The sequence below is a fragment of the Pyrus communis genome, chromosome 13, assembly GCF_041283825.1.
Source record: "Pyrus communis isolate YQ-2024b chromosome 13, ASM4128382v1, whole genome shotgun sequence".
In the NCBI taxonomy this organism is placed as follows: Eukaryota; Viridiplantae; Streptophyta; class Magnoliopsida; order Rosales; family Rosaceae; genus Pyrus; species Pyrus communis.
Window position 1 is genome coordinate 21372748 of NC_142577.1, and position 23843 is coordinate 21396590.

Genomic DNA, 23843 nt, shown 5'->3' on the forward strand with positions numbered 1-23843 from the left:
TGGGAGAATTTCAAACTTTTTACGTATAAGGTGTTTTCAATCCTTTTTCTAGTTAATGATATTTTCTTGAGTTTTTATTATGATTATGTGTAACTAGTCTTTTTGCTAGGGCGAAGCCACGAGCCTTACCATGAATATGTGATTTTATTAATTTGCTTATGAATGGATGCATGTTGGCTTTGAATTATTAATCACTGCGATTAAACTATCTAATTGTCCTAATGATTAGCGACCATTAGGGTATTTAGACAAGTAATTTGATGCAATTTCTATTGGAACATCACCCTAAAATTGAGGAAGGTTTCTTGTGATTAGTACTTGTAAGTTCACTTAAGGCAAACATCACACTCTTAAGGGTTGCATGGTTTTTCAAAGGGTTTTTACAAAGCTTAATGAGTCTTGCATGTTTATATTTGATTTGAACATCACAGACATGTTGCATATTAGATATACGTTTTCACTTGAACATCACGAAGAAAATATGCATTAGGAAAACCTAACCTTCAAAGCATGTACGTGGAAATTCATAAGTAATTGTAAAATTACATAGGATTGTTAGTAGTGATGGCGAAACCCTAGTGTTTAAATTGTTTTCCAAAACCGTTTTCTTTAATTTTTTTTATTTAAAAATTCGTTTTTATTATTTTAAATTCCAAAATCAACGTTTTCAAAACTTTGTTTCAAATAATTAGCTAAGGATTAGTCTAAATACAAATTATTCATCCAATCCTTGTAGAAAAAGACCTTGCTTGAGTCGCTATACTGTGATAAGCTTGTACTCTTGCAAGTATTTTTAAGCATTTTTGTCCTTACTTTTGCAGGTGGTAAAAATCCTATCAGCCACCCTTCAGATCAACTAATTTACAAGAAATCAACCAAATTAGAAATCAGTTAACTATTTGATCCCTAAATTCTAACTCCTAGTTTCAATGTTTAACTAAAAAATGCGGTTCGTTTATTGATTTTATAACCATTAGATAACATTTTTTTTTTTTTAAAGATTTAGTTCATTTTTACAGAGATGACCTTAAAGGATAACAAAAAAATAAATGATCCAAATCATAGTGCAACATTGGAGAATGAAAATGAGAAATGAAAGTCTAAAAGAAATTTATTTCAATCTATGACAATATCCAATAAGAGTGTCATTTTGTTAACTTATGTGGCACTTTTATGCTACTTTAAAAGTTTGTCGCTTCAACCCACTCTTCAACCACAACTACAACCAAGCCTTATCACTAAATGAGGTCAGCTGTATGAATCCTAAAATGCTATTGTGTTCGGTTTTACGCCATGTTTTCCGATAGCTCCAAGTACTTCATATATTTTCTTAAAATCTTTTTTCAAGTCTTCCTCTACCCCTTTTGCCTTGAGCCTCAGTCTCAAAGTCGCATCTTCTTCTAACCAGAGCATCTGTAGATCTTGGGTTCACATGTCTAAACCAATTTAACCGATTTTCTCTCATCTTATCTTCAATTGCGACAACTCTTCAAATCTATTTTTCACCTTAAAATAATACTATCCTATTTTTCAACTCTCTACTAAACAATAATTTTGATAAAAATTTATCTTCAATTTGCTAATTCAGTTGCTACTTTTGTTGGAGATAAGGTTGTTCTACATAGCATGACAAATCTAACTTTGCTAACCATTACTACCCTTGGATCCCTGGAGATGCTCACTCGTTTAATTTTTCGGGGTAGTATTCCCTAACATAATGAAGGGTCTTTCCTTTGAAAATCTTTGAGCACCCTTGTTATATATTGATTTTGTTGATGCACAAAATCACTGAGACTTTGGAACAACGTAAAGTGTTAAGTTTGTGACCTTCGCAGAGGTTGATTGGGTCACCTAGTGAGGATAATATGTAAAGATAAAGAGATAGGGAAGCAAACACAAGATGTACGTAGTTCATCCTAAGTTGGGCTACGTCCACGAGAGTAGAGGAGTTTTCATTAATAGTGAAGAGTTTACACAATACATAGGTTCAAGCATAATCATTATTAGTGAGTCCTAATGACGAGTTTAAGTATAATAATGGCATTAGGGATTAATGGTAGGAGAATAGTCTCTTTTTATAGTTGAAGAAAGTCTCCGGCTTCCGACCGTGGTCGATGTGAACTCTAGGAGCTTTATTCTAATGTTGACATGTGTCGTGTTATGATTGGCCTCCTGGTTGGAGAGAAACTCTTGTGCTTCGATAGGGGTGCCTCAACACGAATCCTTTAGTGGGTCCTTAAAGGTATAAAGTTCAACGTTGTTCGATAGTTTCGAGATTGGTAAAGTATAGTACAAATAGATTTGCTTTGGTAAGGCCAGTGGCAAAGCTATACAGGCGCAAAGAGGGGTGGCCGCCCCTCCACTCATCAGAAATCACCACTGAGAGTAAGAATTTCACCCTTCTGCTCTGCTGGAATCTGGGTTCGTCTGGTTTGGGTGCAAGTTGCTTAGTTATTTTTTTATTTTTATTTTTTTAACACCCAAGCCCAAAACGAGGTCATTTTAGACCGATGGGAAAAGAAATAAATGAAACGCATGTTTTTTTTGGAGACCTGATATTAGATCTCCACCATTAACCTTCTCTCTAGTCTCGTCTTCGTTTCACTGGTTTCTGTCTTGAACTCAAACACTCAAATAAGCACCCTACTTATGAAAGAGATTTTTTTTCATTTAACCTTATAATTGGTGGTTGAGATTGGTATTAAACATTTGGCTTTATTTATCTCAAGACCTCCCCATCTGTGAAACTCATTCAGCTCTTGGTTGATAAGCAGTGCATTTTGTAGAGTTATCTTTCATGATTGATTATCTGAAACGTAGAATTTATGAAATCTTTTCAATTTTTAGAAAAGGTTATATGGAGATGATTTTCTAATTTCAGCTCACATTTCAAAAAAAAACTCGAACATTCGAGGGTCTTGAAGTTGACATCTTAAGGGATGGAGACACCTATATCCTTTTGGTGTAAGTCAATAAATTAAGTTAGCTTCGAATGCTGCATGTATGGTTCATCGTGTTTCATGTGTTTATTATTCAAATGTATTCATGTATTTGTTATTCAAGTCTTGGTCTAGTAGCAAACCAATCTTTCAGCTCATATGTCTTTCTTCATTTGATCAATAGTATTCTCTAGTCAGTGAAGCCTGCTGAGAATAGCATGTTTGGTTTTCTGTGGCAGTCAAATGGAAAAATGATTTCTTTTGGTTTTGTTGTATTTCTTGCGTCTCTTGTTGTAAAGAACAATTTCTCCTTCGTTAAGTTTTATTGGGACCGTTTAATTAATCTTTGAAATTTCGTCCCTTCCCTCAATAATTCCTAGCTTCGCCACTGGGTAAAGCTGTGATAATTATCATTTAATTTTGGATGGAAATTAAGGAACGCTAGATATGTTTCAACAATGCTTCATATTTCCATAAATCAGAACAACTTCTGCAAAATGTGTACCAATATCCTCAAGCCACCCAAGGAAAACGAGATAAGTGGTAAACCATATATAGATTCCTTTCAATCTCTTCAGGAAGATAAAGATAAAATCTTCACGTCCCAAGTTCCACCATTTGATCGTTATTCCTATCTTTCATTAATTAATGTGTTTTGGACCAACCTGCCATGAAACTCTTAATTAGTACCAAAGAACCTACCATGCATCAATAATGCCCTCTGTACTATATAAGGCACTTTTCTAATTTGCAACATTAGCTAATTAATTACATGGATTTCCAACCTAAGCAAGCCCCCAAATCAAAGATTAATTCCAAATGTCTTTAATTCAAAATGAATCACCAAAAGTGGGAAGCCTTTTTGGAAAGAATCAAAGAAAAGATATTTGTATTGCGTTATCCAAATATTATCCATTGTAAGATATTAAAGCACTCCATGAAAGGATCACCTTTTTAACTCCCTATACGATGGGGCTTGGCCGCAAACTTTTTAACCAGCAAACAAAGGCAAACCAATTTACCTGAATACCCTACGTGTACGTCTGTATTTTTCTTTTGTTCTTGTAAACTTAGCAATTTTATATCATGGCAACGCCGGAAGAGCTAGCAAGGCTTGGAGTGGAGGCTTTTGCTATGATAGACAAGTACTATGGCCGGCCAACCGGCCAGCCGGGATGAGTCATACGAGGCCTCCGTTTATTAGAGATCATCATCTACCAGCTTATCAGTATCATCATCAGCAAGCTCGTGGAGGGAAACAACCTCCTTTTATAACAGATCAACCCGTTCTTAATAGCAAGGATGCAGCCTTCTTATTTGGGGGGATAGAGATAAGAGAATATCTGAGGAATAGCGGTTAATAGCCCAATTATTACGTACTTAATTAGTTTGGTATGAATAATTAGTAGTAGCTAGCTAATTAAATAAAGCTCTATATGTATTAAGCTATAGAGCTTAATTTATCTGCCCTTGCCGATGTATATATTCCGCTTGTAATATGTAGATATAAAGCTACGTACCCCCTTATGCGTATTGCTCTCTCTTGTTATATATAAAATCAAAATCTTCTAGACTTCAGAGGCAATGGGCAAAATGTACTGTTTGTTTCACATTCCTTTTTCCTTTTCTTTTTTCACAATGTTGTTTTCCAATGAAGTGGTGTTGCGTTCCTGACAACACTTCATTTCTATGAATGTGGTGAGGACCTTGGCCTATTGTATGTGCATTTTGGATTGACCACATCTCTTACGAAAATGAGATTCATATGATTATATAATCAATGTCTTACGTGCAAGTGAGAATATCCACATATTGTTAATAGATTCTACTTCTGCAAGTAATCTAGTGATGTAGGAAAATTGGTTGAGACAGGAGTAAGTTCAAAAACAACAAAATCCACAACGAGCTTTGAGCTCCGATTGAGCTCACAATACGCCATGTCAAAAGAGAACGGAAAGACTCATTTGTTACATCAAAACGACATTTTAAGTTTTGAGGTCTTTTTGGAGTTTCTTTTTTTTTTTACTTTATATTTTGTTCCAAATTTGATTTCTTAGCGACGCTAGGGTTTGAGGTAGGCAACTTTAAATTTGATTTTAGGTTTTTTCTGAAAACATAACGATTATCATCTCAAAAAATACTGATTTGAAGTACAACAACAACAACAACCAACCCAATGAATCCCAAAACACCATTGAGCTCGGTTTTGCGCCAAGTCTTCCGTTAGCTCCAAGTACTCCATATTTTGTTGATAGTCTCATTTAAAGTCTTCCTAAGTCTTCATCGACCCCTTTTACCTGGCTCATAGTCGTATCTTCTAATCGGATCATCTGTGGGTATTCGGTTCACGTGTTCAAACCATCTTAACCGATTTTCTCTCATCTTATCTTCGATTGCAGCCACTCCTGCTTTACCTCGGATATCCTTATTCTTAATCCTATCATTTCTCATGTGCACACACATCCAACAAAGCATTCTCATCTCCGTGACACTCATTTTTTGCACATTGATTTTTAACCGCCCGACATTCCGTGCCATAAAGCATCGTTGGGCTTATTGCCGTCCTATATAAAATTTCCTTGAGCTTTAGTGGCATATGACGCTCACACAATACATCGGTACACTCTTCCGCTTCATTCATCCAGCTTGGATTTATGGTTAAGAGCTCATCTAGTTCTCAATTATTTTGCAAGATAGATCCAAGATAACAAAAAATGTTTATTCTTTAATACTTCCTCATCTTTAATTCTCATCCCTGTCTGTTTGGACCCAAATTCCCACTGAACTTGCACTCCATATACTATTTCTTTGACCTACTTAGGCGAAGACCTTTAGCTTCCAACACTTCTTACTTCCTTCTACGTTTCATCTGTCATCACTATATCATCTGGAAAAAGCATACACCAAGGGATATCATCTTGAAGACGTCTCGTTAACTCGTTAGTTACTAGTGCAAAAAGGTAAGGACTTAAAGCTGAGCCTTGGTGTGCCCTATGGTTATGGGAAAACTTTCAGTTTGTCCTCCATGAGTTTTTACTGCATTCATTGCTCCACTATACATATCCCATATTGCTTGGATATATGCTACTCGTACTCCTTTCTTCTCTAGAATTCTCCAAATAATTTCTCTTGGGACCCTATCATTCGTTTTTTACAAATCTATAAAAATCATGTGCAAATTCTTTTTCATATCTCTATATCATTCCATTGATCTTTATAAGATATAGATTGCCTCCATTACCGAGCACCTTGGCATGAACCCAAATTTATTCTATTTGACCCGTGTGTCTTGTCTCAATTTATGCTCAATTACCCTCTCCTAGAGCTTCATTGTATGGCTCATTAACTTAATATCCCTATAGTTCATACAATATTATACATCACCTTTATTCTTGTAGATAGCCACCAAAATGCTCAAATAGTTAAAAATCTGGAAAAAAATTTGACAACTAGAAATCCCAAAATAGTGAAAAGTGAAAGGGAATTTATACCTTAAATTATTGAACTCTAATTATATCTTCCTTCCCGAAGTTAGATTCAAGATGGGAGCTTTCTAAATCATCATGTATTGTGGTCGTAGTGAAATATATATACCAAATTATGCAGAGAAGTGTTATTGGCACTCCAAAAATCACATTTTACACTCCTCACAAGTGTATTTTTCTTTCCAAATATAGAAAGTTTGGAGTGTAGAATGAGATTTTTAGAGTGCCAATAACAATTCACATTATGCAAGGAATTAATACCTTCCCATTTTCCCTAAGGAACGTCCTTCTACCTTTTTCTAACAGGGGTGCTTGTGTTGTCTGGCTTTGAACCCCATTAACAAGAAGCGCCATCTCCCATTAGGTTAATTATAGGCCATATTAATAAAAATAAAACCAAAATACGAAACGAAAGAGATGCCAAAAGGATATGCCATATTTTTAAGGAAATGGAATCGAACGCTTTCACAAACTTTATATCTACAAAATGGCAAGCTAGAGGCAAATGATTCCTCCACTACTAGTAATGTAAGGCAAATATGATCAAGAATACCTTACCAAGAAGATATTAAGCGCGGACCTTGTCCATCGGAAGATAGACAAGAATAATTTGGTTACGTAAGATTTGCCATCGTAAGCATGCATACATACCAAACTTGTTTCTTCTGATAATTTAAATTTCTTTCTTCGGTACTAGATAGTCCATGTTAACTTGCTTAATTTTGGTACCTTTTTTTGTCCAAAGTAAACCTTTTAGTGTGGCGTGACGATCACATGATACTATCAATCAACTCATACATATTATAACATACTAGTAACATTATGTAGCTTTTCAGTCTAGAGTAGATTTTTTGAGGAGTTAAAAACTTAAATCCAAGAAAAAGAAAACCAAATTATTCAATAATTTTGAAATTAAGATCCCTGCAGAAACGATAAAAGTTTAATATAATCTCATAAGATTGATCCAAAACCTGTTGTGTTATACCGATCGATACCAATATATATATATATATATATATATATATATATATATATATATATATATCAGTCCCTTCTTATATATATATATATATATATCAGTCCCTTCTTTCAAAACGGCAGCTATCTCTATTAACTAATTGGTTATTATCCATACAGTCGGTGCAAGGATATAGTGTCCCAGAAGGGTTCCGACTATCATGAGAGGCTCATGCGCTCGAATCCAGTAAATTTCTGCACCAGAATCTAATGCATAGTTCCAAAACTATCCAAAATTATGGAGGGGAAAAAATTCTAACCTGTGTATGTTATTATCTAACATTATGTATTCTGTGGTAGATATATAATAATGTAACTCTTGGCCAAACCTTATCAGAATACTGCTTATCAAGACCCGAATTCATGTTTAATCGATTTAATTTGATTTAGGAACTATACAAAGAAAAACCCCATTATCGACAACGTGTATTAGTCAGAGTAGGAAATAGAGAATGAAAACTAATATTGTTGTTGATTGTACCATCTTTCCTACAAATATTCCGGTTCAAAATGCGATTATGAGGCGGAGACTCAGAGTAAAAGGAGTAGAGGAAGACCTAGGAAGACTTGGAAAAACTTAAAAAAAAAAAAAAAAAAAAAAAAAGCATGGAGTACTTAGAGCTAATAGAAAACCTAATGCAAAACCCAGCTCAATGGCGTTGATCTAGGATTCATTTAGCGAACCCCACTTACTGGAATAAAACTTCTTGTTGGTTGTACCATCTTTACTAATTACATTGATTACCCCTCTAATCGGTTGTACATACATATATAGGTGAAATCAACCTCTATTAGATGGTAGAAAGAGCATACAATAACCAGGATCTAATAACTAAAAACTCTACAGTACAAGATACCTTGGAGCATGATTAATTTATTGTTTTTGCTTAGAAGAGGTATAGGTAAAACCACTTTTGTTAGAAGTACCTAAATTCTGTAAATAATGCACTAGGAAAAGTAACGCAACCTTTAGTAATATATTTGAAACGCTAACGAAGTAGTATCTAGCTATGTTGATGAATAATCTCAAGAACTAGTACAAGTAAACGTTTTAACATAATTTCTGGGTCATAGTAGAAAGGATTTTAGATTAGATTCGTTTCAATAATATTCTCCTACTAGAAAAGGAAGGATAATGGAGAATCGCAAGAACCTGATCAGAAAGCCCACTTGTGAAGCTTTATAGGACTCCTATATAATGTGGCTTGGCTCTTAATTTTTTCGGTAAGACAAGCACAAAGCAAACCAAGCTAGATAGCTCCCCTTAATTAACTCATTGTTAGTAAGTTAGCAATGGCTGTTTATGAACGCTTTGCTGTTCACCGGAAGGTAGCCGCCCCGATTGCATCCGAACACCACACCATCATAGAGGACTGCCACGGCGTGCTTTACAACAATAGCACGAACGTGGCAGCTGACGAGTACTACGGTAGCTGGCCGCAGAAGATGATCACCACTACTAGTAGGCCTCCTCTTCCTCCTCCTTTTCATCAAGGACAACATTTTTATCCACAAACCAAGATTCACGGGATGGCCAATTACAACGAAGCTCATCACGATCAGCAGAGTCAAACTCCGATGCAAAGGCCTGTTAATAATGTTCATAGAAAAAAGCGCACTGCTATTCTCACTAGCACCGAGGCGGCCAAGCTCTACGGCGGAGTGGTGATTACTGAATTTGGTATGAGGAAGCATGGTCGACCTAATTAGCTTCATCAGTTGTATATCTTCGTGCAGAAGGCAAGGAAATCGTGAATCTATCAAGCTCCTAGCTAGTGATCTTATATATATGTATAGCCGCTTGCATATATGTATATGCATTTTTCGTTTTACTTTATTTTATTTCCAAGAGGCTGGACTTCCGGGGCCATCCAATAAGGGTTGACCCTGCGAAAGTCGCCGGTGATTAATGTATACCACCGAGTTGTCCCTCAGAATCTGACCATCGTGCTTATCAGCCTGTAATAATATTATTAGTTGGATATAAAATAGTTGTGTAATTTACTCTACATTTCTCTCTCCCATTTGTACTTTGACTTGTGAATGAAAATGTGTAATTCTAAACGAGTGTCGGTCCAACGCAGACTCTCTTCTATGTTTGTCACACACGCTCATGAAGTTGCACTAAGGAACTAAAACATATTCTGATACAAACTTGTTCACAAGATTTCTCATCGCAGTCCAGGTTCTACGAAAACACGTTCTGAATTATCGATATTTTTTCAGCCTGATTGCATGAAACATTCACCTTTGAGCATGAACCATAATTTTCGATTACTGAATTGTATATTCTACTTAAATTATTGTACGCAATTATATTATAATACCACTGTTGTAATTATGGTGAATTGAATCTTTGAGGAAACGTTTTCATCATGAAAACATAAGATTCCAGAAGAATCTTGCGAGGGTTCGAGCTTCGAAACTTGACTTGTAGTCGAAACGCACACATCTGAAAACTTTAGGTTTCCAGCATGTGAAAATAAAAAACATTTTTCTTTCTTCTGTGCCTGTTTAGTTTGGCCCGTATGAAACCTTGAACCCTGATTATCGAGATTTGGTTTTCACTTTTACTTTCTTAGCCCAATATTTGGGAATTAAGTTCTGTCCACTTACCTATTTTCATTGCCTGTCTCGTAACTCAGCCGATTAAACAATAATTTATTTTTAGACTTGAAGTTTTTCATGAAACTCAAAGTTTTTCAAGCTTAATTTAAGCCAAAACATGTCTATAGAATCTAAATGTTCTACTTTTGACTATGGACATTTATTCCATAATACTAACTACGATCTTGATCTCTCCATTGTAGCAACATGTTGAACCTTAACAAACTTGACTTTACCGCTCTGGAAGTATTTGGAAGTAACTACCTGAAGTGGGTTCAAGACGTTAAGCTCCACCTCACTGCAAAGAGTCTCAGGGCCACCATTAAAGCTGAAACGAATAACCGGGTTGGTGAAGATGATAAAGCAATCACAATGATCTTTATTCGAAGACCTATACATGATGTACTGTAGACTGAGTATCTTGCTGAAGAAGATCCAAAAGCTTTATGGCTCGCTCTGAAAGAGCATTTCGATTATCAAAAGATATTTTCTTACTTAAAGCAAGACACGATTGGCAGCACTTACACTTACAAGATTTCAAGTCTGTGAATGAATACAATTATGAAGTTTGTCGAATTCGATCACTCCTCAAGTTCTTTAAAGAAAATTTGACTGAACATGATCACCTAGAAAAGACCTCGTCAAATTTTCATGCCACGAATATTGTCCTGCAACAACAATATAGGGCACCAAAATTTACTAAGTTCTCAAAATTGATCTTTGTCTTACTACTTACTAAAAAGCAAACAAACTTTTGGTGAAGAATCATCAAGCTAGACCTACTAGCGTAAGCGTTGCGCCTGAAGCATATGCGAAAGCATCTCGAGGCCCAAATGGACGCAAAAAACACCAAGGTCGTGGAAGGGGTCCGAACCCTAACCCATGATCCCAAGGCCAACATCGAAGCATGATTTCCTGGCTACCAAGCAAGGCACCCCCCACCATTGCTGAGTTCCATTTATGTCATAAAGGCATAGAGACTAACTTTGATCAAGTGAATAATCCCGAAGATACCACTATGGAGAATTTTGATTTTCAAAAGGCATTTGCACCGATGGAAGATTAGCAATTTTTAGTCATGGGCCACCTTATGGCTGGGTTCCCCTAGTGGCCAAATCCCTTAATGGCCGAAAAACCGCCTTAATTTTTGTTTAAGTATTTGAACAATTTCCTTTGTTTTGGATTTTTGTTTTGTGTTTATTTAAAATTTGAGATAATTTTTTTATGGATATTATTTCTTAAATGATTAATTGAATGAATGAAATTCATATTTTTTTCTTATACATGTCACTGATTCAATTAATTTATTTCTAGGTATGTTTTGTTGAAAAGTTGGTTGTTTGGTGGATAGTGCAACTACACATACCATCTTGCGTGAACACCATGATTTAACTAACTTCATACATAAAAATTCACCTATGGGCCCATCCAACCTGATTGAGGGGGTATGGTACTGCCCATATAATGTTGTCTAATTTTAGTTAATTAACCATTAATGAGGCACTTTACTAATCCCCTTTCGGAAGAACGTTGTTTAGCTTTAAAGATATTTGAGATAGTGATTATCACGGTGAAACCACTGGAGAAAATGAAGCTAAATTCCTTTGCATATGAATATGGCCAGAAACGTATTCATGAGAAGATAGAGCGTCTTCCGAATAGATTATATCTCACAATCATTCGCGCTTTTGAAGCCTATCACGTGCCCAGCCTATTACTTAGTTTGCATTGGAAAACATATTTTGGCATGATCACTTTGGACATCCAGGAATCATGATGATGCACCATATCCTTAAAACTACTCATGGGCATCCGTTTACTCGCAGTAAGCATATCATCCATGGTTGCGCTTCTTGCAAATTTTGTTCTTTGGGTAAGTTTATTACTCGCCCATCTTCAAACAAAGTTTGAAAAGACTCTTCAACCTTTCTTCAACGGATTCAAGGGAACATTTGTAGACTATGCGACCACCTTGAAGACTATTTCATTACTTTATGGTGTTGGTTGATGCATCGACACGTTAGTCACAAGTTTGCCTACTATCCACACTCAATGTTGCATTTTTTAAACTCCTGGTGCAAATTATTAAGAGTAGGACTCACCACCTTGATTATCCGATTAAGTCGATTTGACTGGATAATGTTTAAGAGTTTATGTCAAAGACTTTCAACAATTTTTCCAAGTCTTTTGTGATTGAAGTTGAATAACTTGTGCCTATTTGCACACCCAAAATAGCTTAGCATAAGTGTTTATAGTGCTTCAATTGATCGTTTGGACCTTAGTCATGCGCACCAAGCTTCTGGAATCTACTTGGGGCTATACAAAATTTCTGCATGTAACTATATTGGTTTGCCTAAGACCTATTACCAACCAATCTTTTCACCGTCACAGTTGGTTATTGAGTACGAGCCTGATGTTTGGCACTTATGCGTGTTTAGCTGCACAAATTATATGCCAATAACACTGCCACTACATACCAAAATGGGTCCTAGAAAAGAATAGGAAACTAAGTCAATTATGATTCACCATCTATTATTCGCTATTTAGAGCCCTTGATATATCTCTTTACCGCACGTTTTGCGAAGTCACTTCGATAAGACAGTCTTCCTTTCGTTAAGGGGAGAGAAGAATGTTAATGTTCATGAAAAATGTTGCGAATTGTTGTAGATTAACCCCACTATGTCTCATTTAGATCCCTGCACTACACAGTTTGAAACTGAAGTGCAACATATTTTAAATCTACAAAGCCTTGTTCAAAGCATGCCATATGTTTTTACTGATCTAGTGAAAGTGATGAGATCCTATTTACCAGCTGCAAACACACTTGCAACAATAGATGTGCCACGCATGCATCGAAAAATCGTCTTGTAAGGACGGTTGGCCACAATTGTTACGCGGCCTGGTACACTGGTGATTACCCAATCATCCATTCCTATGTTGAAGCATTGCAGACTTATTGGTTCAAAGGATTCACAACCCTAGAAGAGGAAGCCCACAATACAACTTAGTGAAACTAGTTTAAATCTCATCGCCTACTCAACCATTCCTACTCATGAGGTTATTCTAGATTATGGAAGCTTCCTTGAAAAGGGGAATTTGCCTCCCAAGAATCGTGAGATTTTGTTCCATTATGCTAGCTTGGATGAGGTTTGCGATCAGAATGATAGTCGACGATGCATTTTCATACACGGTAGCTACGAATATCATACTAAACGATGACATTGAACAACATTCCATTGACAAATGTCAACGTAGAACTGATTGGTTAAACTAGAAACAAGCAATCCAAGTTAAACTTGATTCACTTAGGAAACATAAAGTGTTTAGGCCCATAGTTCCTATACCTTCATATGTGAAGCATGTTGGCCACAAGTGAATTTTTGTAAGGAAACATAATGAGAAGAATAAGCTAGTTTGATGTAAGGCACATCTCGTGGTGCAAGGCTTCTATCAACACCCTGTGATTGATTATCTGGGTACCATTCCCCCATAATGGAAGTCATAAAGTTCTGCTACCTTATCAATCTGGTAGTTTCTGAAATATTAAATATGCAGCTTATGGACTTGGTAACCGTATATCTATATAGGGATCTTGATACATAAATCTATATGAAATTTCCCATATGACTTACATTGACTGGATTAAATAGTTCTAGACCACGTGACACCCTCTCGATTAGATTGAGGCGTTCACTCTACAGATTGCATTGACTAGATCAAATAGTTCTAAATTGGATTTGCAACAATTGTAGTTTATGTTGATGACATGAATCTTATTGGACTTCCGAAAAACTTAAGAAAATTGCCTCGCACTGGAAGTTGGAATTTGAGATGAAAGATCTAGAAAAAAAAAACTCAATATTGTCTTGGCTTGGAGATCAGAAATTGTTTTGATGGTATTCTAGTACACCAATCGAACTACACCAGAAGGTGTTGAGACGCTTTAATAAGGGTAAAGTAAAAACCTTTGAGTACTCCTATAGTCGTCCGAAAGCTAGACACAAAACGAGACATTTTTCGTCTTAAGGATAATAAGGAAGAGGTTTTGGAGTTTCGAGTTCTATATTTGAGTGCAATTGGTGCTTTATTGTATTGAGGCTCAGTGCACTAGACTGGACATTTCCTTTACTATCAATCTTTTGGTAAAATATAGCAATGCACCTACGTGCAGACATTGAAATGGTGTTAAAGACATTCTTTGTTACCTTAAAGGTACTACGTATTGGGGTTTATTCTATCCCTATACATCTCAGAATAAATTATACCCCTTTGGTCTTCAAAATGATGTTTGCCTTATTTGTTATGCTGACGTAGGTTATTTATCTGACCTGCACAAGACACGCACTTAAATGGGTTATGTCTTTACTGTTGGAGACACCACAATATCTTGGAGGGCAACTAAACAAACCTTAGTTGCAACTTCTTCAAACCATGCTGAAATTATCACCCTACATGAAGCTCCTTGTGAATAAATATGGCTCAAAGTTGTTGTTGAACATATTTGAAGTATTTGCAAACTTTCTTTCGTCGTTGACGTTCCTATAACGATCTATGATGACAACGCCCCATGTATCGACCAGATCAAGAAAGGATACATCAAAAGAGACAACACAAACCATATTGTACTGAAATTCTTCATCTCACATCAATAGAAATAGTGTCAGAAGATTGAAGTCAAGCAAACTCGATTCCAAGACAACATTGCTGACCTTTTCACGAATTCACTATCAAAGTCTACTTTCTAAAAGCTTGTTCAAGGAATTGGTATGCGTAAATTGTCTGATTTGCAATACTTGTATTTCTCATTTGGAAGTTTTTTCAAACTAAGGGAGAGTATCCAAAAGTATACTTACTTGACTTTAATGTACTCTTTTTTTCCTATGATTAGGAGCATTTTTCCCATTAGACTTTTGATACCTGATGAGATTTTAACGAAACACCTATCATGGGCTAGTCATACCCTTGTGTGTGTTCTACTTGCGCCATGAAGACGTTTAGTTTGGGCACGGCCATACATAACATAGAAATCACACTTGGAAATGGTGGACAATTAGCTAGAGCAGCAAGTGCTGATTTAATGAAACTTCTCACCTTTCTCTTTAGATTATGGGTTTGATCCTACCTTGGGTTTTACCATAGCTAGATTTTGTGAGTTTTACTTCTTATGCATTCTTCCGTGAAGATTTGATGCGACATCTACTTACGTATTTACACACTGAAATGGGAGTGTTGTGACATAAATTCTAGTAGTGTGGTTGTGTAAATCATTAGTAGATTGTATTTAGAATACTAGAAGACCTTATCCCTTTAAGAATGCATTACTTGGAAGGTAAGGAATCATATCCAAATTACTATAAATAAAGGCACAAGCATTGACAAATTCCTCAACTCTCTTCCTTCTCTTTGCATCACCCTTTCTCTCCCTTCAGTAAAATAAACCACAACATCAGCTATATTTTGAGGATTTCTTATTTGTTCACTAAAGAAGCCCACCGATTCACAAAGTAGTCATATTAGGCTTCACGAATTCACTGTCAAAGTGTACTCTCTAAAAGCTCGTTCAAGGAATTGGTATGCGTAAATTGTCTGATTTGCAATACTTGTAATTCTCATTTGGAAGTTTTGTCAAACTCAGGGGGAATATCCAGAAGTATACTCACTTGACTTTAATGTACTATTTTCCTATGATTAGGAGCATTTTTCCCATTAGACTTTTGATAGATTAGATTTTAACGAGACACCTATCATGGGCTGTCATACCCTTGTGTGTGTTCTACTTGCACCCTGTAGACATTTAGTTTGGGCACGACCATACATAATATAGAAATCACACTTGGAAAGGGTGGACAACTAGCTAGAGTAGCATGTGCTGACTTAATGAAACTTCACACCTTTCTCTTTAGACTATGGGTTTGATCCTACCTTGGGTTTTACCATAGCCAGATTTTGTGAGCTTTACTTCTTATGCATTCTTCCATGAAGATTTGATGTGACATCTACTTAAGTATTTACACACTAAAGGGAGAGTGTTGTGACATAAATTCTAGTAGTGTAGTTGTGTAAATCATTAGTACATTGTATTTAGAATACTAGAAGACCTTATCCCTTTAAAAGTGCATTACTTGAAAGGTAAGGAATCATATCCAAATTACTATAAATAAAGGCACAAGTATTGGAAATACACATCAAAGCAATTCTTCAACTTGCTTCTCTCTCTTTGCCTTACCCCTTCTCTCCCTTCAGTAAAATAAACCACAACATCAGCTATATTTTGAGGATTTCTTTTTTGTTCACTAAAGAAGACCACTGATTCACAAATTAGTCATATTAGGCTATAATGTGCAATTGAATCATTGAAGACATGCATATTTTTAATTGCATTGATTCTTATTGTGATAAACCCTCATACCTGCTAACTAGCAGGTGACAAAGTAAAAAGTCAGACATTATAAACTTGATAAAATTAAATTTATATAGAGTGATTCAATTTCTAATTGCAAACAGGTTTTTATGATAAAAGTTTACACCCTCGAAGCTGGCAGGTACTTTATAAATAGGGAGCATGATCAGCAATTGACCCATTGCAAATATATCATTGTCTTTTCGTTGATGGTGGCAGGTGTCTTCACAAACTAATTGATTACGGTCCATACAGTCGGTGCCGGGTACTAAGAGATGCTCACGCATGTGCTTGAATCGAATAACTTTCTGCAGTAGAATCTTCTGCATACCACCAAAACTCTATCCCAAATGCATCTTTAATGATTCAAATTAATCGAGGAAATATACAGAAAAAATATAAATAAATAAATAAAAACTCGTGATAACAGCATGTATTAAGTTCAAGTAGGAAGCAGAGAAATAAAAAATTGGGAATAATACTTGCATTCTTTGAGAATGTACGTATCTCATTTTTTTTTTTAATAATATATGTTCCTCATATAAACTTCATAATTCAAATAGTTCAATTTATTAATCTTTATTTGAAGATTTTTTCAACAAAAATTAAATCGGGGATCGCTTAGTCATCCAAATGCATAGAATAAAGGAATGCATAAACGATATCTAATTCGAATGATTTGTCATAAAGATAATCTTCATATGAAGATTAAAAATTTGAACAGTTCCAATTATATTGAATTTATATAGTAAAAATATGTTATTCGTAAAGGGTGTGATATATGTATTTCTCCAACCAGACCATCATTGGTAATTACATTGTTGTCCCCAACCTCTAATGATAATTGGTTTCACATATATAAGTGAGGTTCACTTTTATTAAAGAGAAGATCGTAAGATGGTCAATTAATAATGGTACAAATAACATACAATAAGACCTAGCAGCTAAAATTTCTGGAACTTAAGAGTAAGATAGAACTTTTGTTTTTGCTTAGCAGTGCTTTAGCTAAAAGCACTTATGTTAAACGCTAATGAAATATCTAGCTATATATTAACGGATGATCTAAGTATCTCACTCACTTCTCTACAAAAAAAAATATGAGCATTGCGCACAATAAATTATATGTGCCCTTTTAGGTCAGAGAGCACCAACATCTGTGCCCATAGACCAACAACTATAGTGCAGCCACCTTACTTCTATCTGTAAGGTCGTTACCTTTGACCAAAAGAGCACAATATGACTTTTAGTACTCAAAGAGTTCAGCACAAACAATGGTTTTTTTTTGTGCCTCTGTTCTGACGAGGTAATCAGACGGTTTTCCCGCCCATCTTACCACAAATTTTGTAATTGTGTCCTATCAATTAAATATTAAAAAATAATAATAATAAAAGCGAAACACCCTACAAGCTAGAAACAAACATTTTACATGTTTTATCCCTAAATTTAAAAACACTTCAAAACAATCATTACTGCACAACTGCATCTTCCTCAGAAAGCTTTGTTCATCCCATCTTCGTTGCTCCACAACTAATTCATCATTCCCACAAGCAGAGTTCCATCAAGCTTGTACTCCCAAAGTATAGCTCAAACTTATGAATTTACGTGCATAAAATACAAAAAAAAATACAAAGTATAGCCCTCGGGTTAAGTTCCAAACCGCGCTTTCTGTCCTCGTCTCAGGGTCTGGAAGACATGTAGGGACGAGGTTAAGCAGTTGGTGGTGGTGGCGGCGTGATTAAAGTGGTTGAAGATGAAATGGTTTTCTGAGAAAAGAAATGAAATTGTAAGAGTGAGAGTGATCAAAGTGAGAGTTTTAATGGGGAGAGGAAAAGATGGTACGGAGAAAGAAAGAAAAGTAAATAAAAATATAAAAGGGATGACAAAACCATGATCAAGGCACACGATTTAAGAGTAGAAAATTAAATAAAATATTAAAATGATTGATAGAAAAACTTGACAAAAGAGAGAAAGGGAACGAAAAGAGAGAGATGGAGTTGAGAGAAAGACTGATAGCGCGTTTACATAACGGTAATGAAAATAGAAGGAATTAAATTGAGGAAGAATTGAATTAAGGAGGAGTCAGAATCGGATTCGTGTTGAAACTGTTTACTTAAAATGTTCTGGAATCGGAATAGAATTCCATAAAAACGGTTTACTAATTCAGCAGAATCAGAATATAAACCAGTATGATTACTAAAATACCCTTGTCCCATATCAAATATTTTATATACTTTAATGGGTTTATAATGAATAGTCTTGTAAATAAAAAAAAGTAAGTGAGGGCATAAAGGGAACAAAAGTGTCATTCCGATTGCCCAAACAAGCAGAAATTGGATTACCATCTATATCTAGAAAATCCAATTCCACCAATACAAGGAATTGAATTCCAAAATTTGTGTGAGCCCCACTGCTTTTTTTATTCCTCTATATTTAATAAACATCGAAATATTCCGTAATCAGAATTCAATTTTACATTTTTATTCTGATTATAAATATGTAAACACGGCCTGAGTGTGACAGAGATCAGGGAAAGCGGAGAGAGATGGGGAAATTTTGGAGTGTTTGAGTCTGATGACTACACGGGAAGAGGAACCGAGAGAGTGGGTCACGTGGGTGGGTCCCACGGACCAAGGTTCAATAGAAAAAGAATATTAAAATAATGAGAAAATATCTTAATCCCTAAAAATAATATTAAAATAAATTTTTTTCTCCAGACTGTTGAAGTAAGACACGACAATTGTGTCCATAAAACTATATAATTTAAATCAAAGGGCACAACAAGGCAACTTGTGCCTATGTAAATTAATAGAAAAAGTATAATTACTTGTATTTATTAAATATTGACACAAATTTTAATAGGCACAAATGAAGCTCTTTTTGGACACCAACGAATGTGCCCTGTATTCAAGGGGCACATTTGAGATATTTGGTGCCCAACGAAGTTTAAAAAGCACAAATATGTATTTGTGTACAATGAAAATGAAAAGGGCACATATCTTTTGTGTTCATAGCCCCTTTTTTTTTTGTAGTGCTATTTGATTATAGTTGTTTTTGTTGATTTATTCAATTAAACGGTTGAAAGATAAGAAAAATGTATGCAATGTTAAAAGAAGTGTGTGAAAATCAAAATGCCTCTATTATAATTGTTGGGTCATATTAGAAAACTTTTTGTAATAGATTCGTCTCAATAATACTAGAAAAAGGAACCATTATAGAGAATCACAAGAGCGTGATCAGAAAGCCTACTTGTGAGTTGTGAACCTCTGCCGAATTCCTATATAATGTGGCTAGGCTCTTAACATATTTCAGTAAGAAAACCACAAGGTAAGGCAAGCTTAGCTAGCTCCCCTTGATTCATTTATTATAACTTAGCAATGGCTGTTTCTGAACGCTTTGCTGTGAGAGACGAGAGAGTGTTTTTTCACCGTAAGGTTGCTACCCCAATTGCATCCAAACGCCACACCATCATCGAGGACTGCCACGGCGTTCTTTACCATAATAGCACGAACGTAGCAGCTGACCCGTACTATGGTAGCTTGCCGCAGAAGGTGATCACCACTACTACAAGACCTCCTCCTCATCAAGGACAACATTTTTATCCACAAACCAACATCCACAGGACGGCCAATTACAACGAAGCTCGACATCATGATCACCAGAGCCAGATTATGATGCAAAGGCCTGTTAATACTGTTCATATGAAAAAGGGCACTGCTGTTCTCACTAGCACCGAGGCGGCCAACCTCTACGGCGGAGTAGTGATCACTGAATTTCGTACCAAGGAACATGGTAGGCCTAATTAGTTTCACTTATCTTGGTACACAAGGCAAGGCACCTACCAAGTTCTCCTAGTAATCTTATATATATGTGTGAATCGTGCACGGCACATATGTATAACGTATGTCTTTTCTTTTTTTGTCTATTTTAATTTCCAATGGGCAGGACTTGGGGGGACATCAAACAAGGATTGACCCTGCGAAAGCCGCCGGTGATTAATGTACCACCGATTTGTCCCTTAGAATCTGATCATCCTGCTGATCAGCTTGTAATATTACTTGCATATAAAATAGTTGTGTTATTTACTCTACGTTTCTCTCTTGCTCCCTTTTTGCAATTGACTTGTGAAATTGTGTAATTCCAAACTAGCATCGGTCCAATGCAGAATGAAACCTAAAACCAAAATTAAAAAGGGCCCCTTTTATTTAGAGTAATGCTATTTAGAGAATAAAATTGATACAACTATTGACATACTTTATAAGTGGGTTTTAATTGCCATGTTATGGCCTAACTCAACTAGAGAATATGTCAGCAAGCAAACCAATTTTATATGTCCAAATAACCAAATTGTTTTTCTTATATTTTGAGGAGTTTTTAACTAAAAGAGGCTCACTAAATCCTAATGTATTATGTGCAGTCGGGATCTCGAGACCTTGCATTTAGTCTCCGTGCTTACACGTTTTGCACCTATGTGGAGTGACCTTTATGGTGCGAAGAGGATTTCAATTTACATCTAACGTGGAAGGATTACACTACAAGAAAAATGGGCTATGGATACAAAATTGAGGACACGGATGAGGAGTTTGTGTCCCCTTGAACACTAAAAGGGTGGAACAGTGCACATTTTATAAAGGGCACCAAGTATTGTGCCCAAATGTAAAAAAAGTTGACACAAACACATTATTGGCCACGAAAATCGAGACTTTTGTGCCCAAATGTCCATCCAATTTTCATGTGTCCTTTTAATATCAGAAATGAAAATTTAATATTAATTTACAAAGACACGATAGCAGTTTTCGTGCCCTCTAATTTAATATATTTAAATAAAAAGTATGATTTTTGTGCCCTCTACATATTTACTTTTTCCTATTCCACAATAATAAGATTGTTTATTAATTTCAAATTGACACAATAATATTTTCGTGCCCTTTGTTTTAAATAAAATAAGAATACCACCCTCAAATGTACATTTCGAATTATTTGCCCTATATACTTTTTAGATTTCAAACGGCACGTATAAAAATAATTGTGCAAAATAACAATGAAAAAAATATGAAAAACTTGAAGATGAAAAAAGGTTATTAGTCTTCTCTCTCATCCCTTCATCCTGTCTCTTCCTTCCCCTTCACTCTCCTTCCCGTATCCTTCCTGTCCATATATTTCAGGCAACAACGCCGCCTTCCACGTGTCACCACAGACCGTCAAATTATACCTTCATAATCCTCTTCCCTTCATCTTTCCGATCCTCAAGTTAGTTTCTACAATTTCATAGCCAAGTTTCTTCAATTTCAGATCTAAGAAACATATGATTTTGTTCGGGTTTTGTGTGTTTTGCAGGTATGAGAGCGGCGTGCGGGACGGCGAAGAGAGAAGTAGCAGTGGCGTCGATGGGTGATGAGGCCCGAGCTGGTGATGAAGCCGATCGTTTCTCTCGGTGACACACGACACAAACGGTCTCGCCTCCGTCCTATCCTCATCTCGCTGCCGACTCCCTTCTCTCGCCTCCGTCGCCATTCTTATCCTTTTTCCACCTACCTTGACTTGCTGTACTAAACGAGACACGAGAGTCTTAGAGCAGTTGAACCCGTCCACCTCCACCTCGAACTGCGGCGGCGTCCTCCAACTCTGTTTCTTCACACGAGCCTGAGTTGAGGACTCCATATTTCCCTCTTGCTTTGCTGTACTGGTCGTGTTACTTGATGGAACTGCGGCAGTGCTCTTCAGCTGCTGTGTTCTTCAATCATGATATGTTGCTTTTAATTTTTGGTGCAAAGCTTAAAGGAGATTGTGAAAAACTGCGCTCAGGTCCTCCCCAACGAAGCCGTCAATGGACTCCTCGCCCAAGGTCCTCCGCCTATTTCTCTCTCCTCACTTTGTCTCTCTAAAATTTCAGATTTATTTCTCTAATTTTTTAACTTGAAGTTTTTGGTTCTTTCTATTTTAGGCCAAATGAAAAAAAAATAGAATTGGGCTGAGGCATAGTTGTATTAATGAATCCCTAATTCTAATAAATTCCAATTTCTCAACCTTAATATGATTTTGGTTCTGGGTACTTCTCTCACTCAACAAATTTGAGCAGCAAAGCACAAATCTTTGTGTTCTTCACTTCAGCCAGTTTCGTATTACAGGTACATCCACTTTCTATCCATCTTTTTTTTCGTTTTTTTTTTTTTTTTTGGTAAAGTGATTAGAGTTGTTTCGGTTATAATTGTGTTAAAGTTTTAGTTAGGATTGAAATTATTGATTGCCCAGCTTTTGCTATGTGGAATTGGAGTTGGGCTTTGTGTTAAAAGTCAAGAATTTATGTGCAATAATAGGGATTGAGTTACAAAGTTGTGTGCTGTGTGCATCAATTGGTGAATGAATTTGATTGGTTCTGTTTTTTGGGATTGAAATTTGAAACAAAATATTCATGCTTTTGTGGCTTACGTAGGTGAATGAATTTGATTGGTTTTGTGTGCCTACGCTGTTAAAGAAAAGCCGAAACAAAACGAAACGAAAAAGAAAATTAACAAGAGTGATCGAGCAATGATGGATAAACTTAACAGCGTCGGTGACCCTGAGCAGCGTGAACTGGAATCATACGTAATGACCATTTCTTTTTATGTTGAATTTTATTTATTTATTTTTTTATGATTTAGGGTCAGATTTGAATGGGGGAGTTGCTGCGGTTATAGGAGAGCTTGATCATGGTGATGCAGGTACAAGAAAAATGGATGCTTGGGGTACTTGGCGGGGCCATTCAAAACAACCCAGTTGTTCAGAAGCAGGCAATCAGGCAATCATTTTTTTCCCCTCTCTATACGCGATGGCCACATCGAAACCCATCAACCACCAAAGCCACCCTGACCAGGTTGCCGACTCGAACATTAGAAAAGAACTGTGCGGGTTCACTTAAAACCTTAATATTTGATGTTCTTATTCCTGAGAGAACCGATATTCACTTAAAACCTTTATAATTTTAATTTTATTTTAGTTGGGGATAGAACATGTAAAATTCTAGTTGTTTTTATATATAATGGTTGTGAATATCTTTGTAAATTGTAATATTATAGATGCTTGTGGTTGTGGGATGTTTTAATTTTATGAAAAAATAATTTTTTGTTTAGCCTCAATCTCAATTTGTAGGTGATTTCGGTTTTAAATTTTCTTTTTTTAAATAGTTGACATATTGGGCACAATAACAATAATGTGTTAACATGGGCGGCTGCAGCCATCTGACAATTTTGTCAGAACTGGGCACAAAAGGACCTTTATTGGTGCTCACACTTTTCAGCACAACATACATTATTGTGCCCTTTTAGCAATGGTGACGCCCATAGAGGGCACAGATACAAACTTAGTTGCTGCACTGTTGCTATTGGTTTATGAGCACAAATGTTGGTGCTTTTTAGCCTC

The 23843-nt window shown here is 36.0% G+C and overlaps 1 long non-coding RNA gene across 1 annotated transcript; it reads left to right on the forward strand.

The window, feature by feature from the left end:
- The first annotated feature begins 22100 nt into the window (after positions 1–22100).
- On the forward strand, positions 22101–23553 carry LOC148691936 (uncharacterized). The gene is made up of 3 exons (XR_015955166.1): positions 22101–22290; positions 22525–22573; positions 23087–23553. It is a non-coding gene; the product is annotated as an uncharacterized LOC148691936 (long non-coding RNA).
- The last annotated feature ends 290 nt before the right edge of the window (positions 23554–23843 follow it).